Here is a 5,727-nt window from a genome sequence, read left to right as displayed (position 1 = left end):
ATTTAGGGTATTCAGAGCCTAGGAGAATTTTAGGAAAAGTTGCTTTACGGATTGTGATGAATAATATGGTGAAATTTGAATTTCAGGGTTCAAGGGTTTTTGAACACCTGGGGCGTAGGCTGGGGTGTTATCGAGCTTTTTTAGGAATCAGGTAAAAGGATTAAGTTAAGTCAGTAATTTTATGAAATTTGAATCAATTAAATTGTTATGTTTATATAAATATATATAGGAATTTAAAGGCTATTTTGGAAACCAACCGTTTAAAATAGATTTTATAAACCTAAGATATATTGTATGGTAGTTTTGAATAAAATGAACGGTGGAAAGCTTGTTTGCTTATATGGATTTGTTAAAATGTGGAAAATCGTATGACAGATGATTTAATTTGTATGGATTATTGTATATTTGGATTTGGGATTTTGAAATACTTAATTGTCTGTGAAATACTGAATTGTTTGAGAAATACTGGAAATGCTTGTAACAATACTGGAACTGTTTGTGAAATGCAGGTGTTTGAACTAATGGTCAGTGGTCGGGTATTTTTTGATTGGCCAAGGGCCAGGATTATTATTTGACGGTCGAGGTCCGAGTTTTAATTAATAGCTATACACCATATTGTATTTTGTGGCCGAGGGCCAGGTTTTTTCGGAATAACAGAAAATATATGTGAATTAATATTTTAAATGGTGATTTCTATTATCTAAATTGCATGATATGCTTTAGGAACCTTGGGGACCAGTGTATTATGAGCACGGTACCGTTGCTAGTTATACCATGTGCACCCACACTGTCTGGATAGAAGTGTAGGGGGTCCAGCCAACTGCCTGCGTGAGGTTGAAGTAAGAGCGTCAGACCTGCAGCTTTGCTGTGGATGCCTGCAGATGTGTTTGTAGAGGATGTTGTTTTTGACTTTGTTTGGGCTAATCACTTGGGCTTAGTCCAACCTTCGGGCCGCACAACCCACGCCATGGGGAAAGTAAATGGCGTGTTTGTTATAGGGAGTGTCTTATATACATATCTGTTAATTTATGTGAATACGAATAACTAATAAGATAATTTCGAGAGCTTGCTGATAAAGGCGAGTGCCCTAGTAGCAGTAATGGTATTAGAGGAGAGGGAAGCTACTTGTATGGGTGGGTAATCTTCCCTATCTTTGCCTAATTGGGTGTGTGAGTATAAATTAAGAATGTTTTCATAAATGTGTTTATCTATTTAGTGAATTGGTTATTTTTTGTACACTAAATGCATGTTGGCCACACATTGACATTAACTTAGTCTTTCCCTTACTGAGTTGTGCCTCACTCCTACTTTACAAACTATCTTTTCAGGGAATCCTAGAGATCGGGTCTAGCAGGCTAGAGGAGTCGGGCTAGTGATGTAAATTTTATGTAGGTAGTGTGTAGATAGAGATTTTATTTTTGTTTAGTTTTATAGGATGTAGTTATGTGGAAATGGATATATTCATGTATAAAGATAGTTAGAACTCTGGTAATGTAATTTAAGGATTTTATATTTTATTTTCACTACGTACGTGTGTTTTATATTTGATGAATAAGGTATCAGGTACACTGACGTCAATAAAGTAGCACTCCGGGCCCACTTGGCGGGTCGGGGTCGTTACAGCCGTCATATCAAAACTTGGCATACCGCCGTCATATAAAAACCCCGGCCTACAGTCGTCATATCACACTTCCAATACTTTCCATAATCAGTATAAATCCCAATTTTGTTGTAATAGCATACCAATACTCAAGTTTAGTTACACAGTACAACAATGTAGATTATTCTCATGCCACAGGACTTTAGTATTAAAACATAATCAGATAAACAATTGGAACACATTTCATAATAGACTTAGTTTGCTTTGATGAAAAGCTGGGTCTGATCATCTCGATGGTTCAATTTACTTAACATATATATATACATAGTTATAGGTTTTTATAAAAATGCAGATGACCACCCCTCACCCGTTTTGTTTCCCATTTTACGTGTATGATAACAAAACCTACAAATTCAACCATTCAAAATCCTTCACAAATTACCGTATGAAAATCCCATATTTACAAACTCAGTTTTATATGGTTGGATTTCGAAACACCAACTGAAACCATGAATATACGTACATATAACTTAGTTTAACCGGTTCAATTTCAATGAAAACATGACATAATGATCAGGGACCGATGACGAACTTCGGGTGATCTTAGAGAGAGAGAGAGAGTGAGAGTAGAGAGAGAGAGAGTTTCAAAAACCAAATTTAGAGAGAGAGAGAGAGAGGAATGAAAACTATGAAATAAAAGTACATTGCTTACTACTTAAGTAAGCCCGCCTAGAGGAAAACTATCGACGGTTTTCTTGGGGTTTATGAAACCTTCGACGGTTTGGCAGTTCACTACTCTCGGTTGTTTGTAGTCGTTGACGATTTTTCCTGAGCTCAGTGAACCTTCGGCAGTTTGGGGTCCTGCCAAACCAATTTCCTATTTTTATTTTCTTTTTCCTTATTTCTAGTTTCTTTTATTTATTTATTTTTCTTTTCGGGTTCGGGTCCCTACAGGGTGTCTACACTTATAATATGCAACGTTCAAATTGCTTTTTTACTCTTTTTACATTTATATTTGGGTTGGGTTGGATCAAGTGGTTTGCATCATCAATTTGTCATCCTATTTATATGTTCAATTTATAGGAAGCTACAATTCATAGTCCAATCCAAACACTTTACAAAATCATACTTTGTAAGTGGTTGGAATTGATTTGAGTCATGTTAGTTGGGTTGGTTAGTGTTAGCTTTGATGTATTTCCAAGAGGATGGTGAATTGGAAATTTAAAATTAACCTAAGTCAAATTCAAATCATAGTCAGTATTTCAAAACCTAGGGTCCTTCTAAGCATTAACCAATTTAGCAGAAATCAAATTGAGCAAGAATGTAAAGCAATTGAAGTAATCTCAGTATTTATGAACCATCTACCATAATTAAAAAGCCAACATTCAAGTGCATAAATTTAAGTGTAGAAATTAAATGCGACACAATAAATGTTATCGGGGTTCGGCCAATACTGCCTACGTCCCCGCCTTGGCTCACAAGCACAAGGATTCCACTAAAGCTCACTTAATGGGTGGAGCAGCACCTAATACAACACACCTTACCAGGGTGGCGCACCTAACTTTTTTAACCGGGTCTAAGTCAGTCTGGGACTATTCCACAGGGTCAGTCTCCCTCTTCAAGTCCACGCTTGGAATACAAAAAATGTAAACTTTTTGTACAAACCAAACCGGGTACAGTAATTGTGCTTCTTAATCAAGCAGATATGTACCAATTACAGTCAATTAATGCACATCAATGATATATGAATTATAAGCTCAATGCTAAATGTGTGCAATCAACACTCAAGATTATATCTATACTCAATCAAGCATAAGAGTGTATGAATAAGCAAATCTTTGAAAATATATATATGAAAGTGTATCTCAATTACAGCCTAGGGTTCAAAGATTTGCGCCAAGATAAATCAAAATATCTCTACAAATATTTACTCTATATTCAAGCACAAGAGATATTCAAAACTTAGTTTGTAAAAAGATTTTTGTGCACACAAAAATTGTAAGCTAAGGTGTCTTGCAATCTAAATGCTAAGACTCACAAGCTTTCAAGTTTCCCACACAAAAGATTTATCAATTTAAATCGGGGAAAACTTGTGCTAAAACTCTCAAATAAAAATCATTCAATCAATTAAACAAATGAGAGTTTAGGCGAGTAGAATCAATGTAGAATGAAGTATAACACTCTCACACAAGATTATCTTTCAAAGGAATGCTAAGTGGAAGAGTATTTTTGGCTTGAAAGAACAAAAGGGTCTCTCAAAATTTAGAGAGTTTTTCCACTAATCAAATTGCTAATCTCGCTTAATCCACACAAATGAACTTATATTTATAGACCAAGGTAAAAATATAACCGTTTAGGACCTATATGGTCTTATTAAAAAAGCTTAAAAATGTTTTGGAAAAATTAACCTGGCTTTAGGCTTTTTAACCTCGGTAAAACTTAAGTAACCTGAGAAGTTTTGGGTGGTTGAACTAACTCAGCAAAAAAAATTATTTTAAATAGTTTAGGTGCCCGAGTTCGGATTTGGTTGGCTGAACAAAAGTAATAAATATAGTGCGCGATTCGGGTGCCCGAAGCTAAGTTTGGTTAACCGAATAGACCAATTCAGTCGCCCAAGGCCTAATTTGAACTACGAGGTTCGGTAGCCCGAACTCAAGTCAAATTGCTGACTTTCTAGCAGTTCAGGCGCCCAAGGAGTTTTGAACTCCTGGGGTTCGGTCGCCCGACCTCACTACTTTTATGCTGATTATGTTCAATTCAATTCTTTTTTACACACGTGATTATGAATGATATTTGTGCATGAGTGTTGGATCCTAAGGTCTTACTAGGGTCTTACTGAGCTTATAGTATATCCTATATTCATGACATGTAAGTAATTATTATAGACCTTATATCCTACTTACTATTACAGACTCATATTACATAAAATGAATTTATAACATAAAACTAATCTACATGATCTTCATGCTTTCATGTGCCATTACTTGATCTGTTAAAATGAACCTGCACATATACTTGAAAGCCATCAAATATTAGAATATTTGTTATTATCAAAATCGGGTGTGACTTATAAGGTCAACAGTTAGTTATGTGAATTAGGATAATTCATACTTCATAGCATTGCATATATAAAGAAAAAATAAGAATTGGTACATATTTTATTTCTTAAGCAACCCACATATAAATTTTAGTTAATTCAAATATAGTATAGATCTCATAATAATTCATGAATATTTTATTTATTTTTATTACTTATCGATTTATGATTTATAAATATTTAAAAGACAATTTATATGTCAAAAGTTTTTGGAAAAAGTGATTGAAAGAGAAATAATATTAAAAGCCTCTTGACCTTTAAATACATGCAAACATTCATACATACACTGATACACATGCGGACAAAATTTTTCATTCTCTCCCTTTAACGGAAACTTTTCGAAAACACCAATCACCCCATCTTTTCTCATGATTTAAAAAATAATTATGTTTATATTATAACTCATTAAACAACATTATTAAGTGTGAGCATGATCAATTATAAAAGAAAATGTAAGGGTATGTTTAATTATGGAAAATAATTTTTATTTTTTAAAAAATATAAAAAATGTAACTAAAATTTTAATTTTTTAATATTTATATAAAATAAATGAATAATAATAAACAATTTTGACATTATTTGCTTGTGATTTTTTTTATTTTTTATTTTTTAATAATTATAAAAATACCACCTTATTTTCTAATTTTCTAAATCTACATAAAAAAGTTAGAAAACATCTTTTCATTATTTTTATAAATTCATAATTCTTACTCTATGTGTGAAATTATAAAAATTGAAGTTTGAATTTTAATTTATGTGGATTATGTATAAAGTGTTTTCTAAAGAAAAATAAATTCAAATTTAACCTTTAAAATCCATAATTTCAAATATAAACTCATATAAATTTTGAAAAATTGAGAGACAATTTGTCTTTTATTTTGATTATTATGAAAACTATAAATAAAAAATGAAAATTATTTCCGTACATCTAAACAAACTCTTTTCTTTTATCTTTTTATAATTTTTTGAAAAACTAAAAGTTGAAAAACAAAATTAATATTTGTTTTAGCGAATAATGTTTTTAAATAAT

Source organism: Malania oleifera, chromosome 10 (assembly GCF_029873635.1).
Source record: "Malania oleifera isolate guangnan ecotype guangnan chromosome 10, ASM2987363v1, whole genome shotgun sequence".
In the NCBI taxonomy this organism is placed as follows: domain Eukaryota; kingdom Viridiplantae; phylum Streptophyta; class Magnoliopsida; order Santalales; family Ximeniaceae; genus Malania; species Malania oleifera.
The sequence above is the reverse complement of the archived record's forward strand: the minus strand, read 5'-3'. Positions refer to the sequence as shown.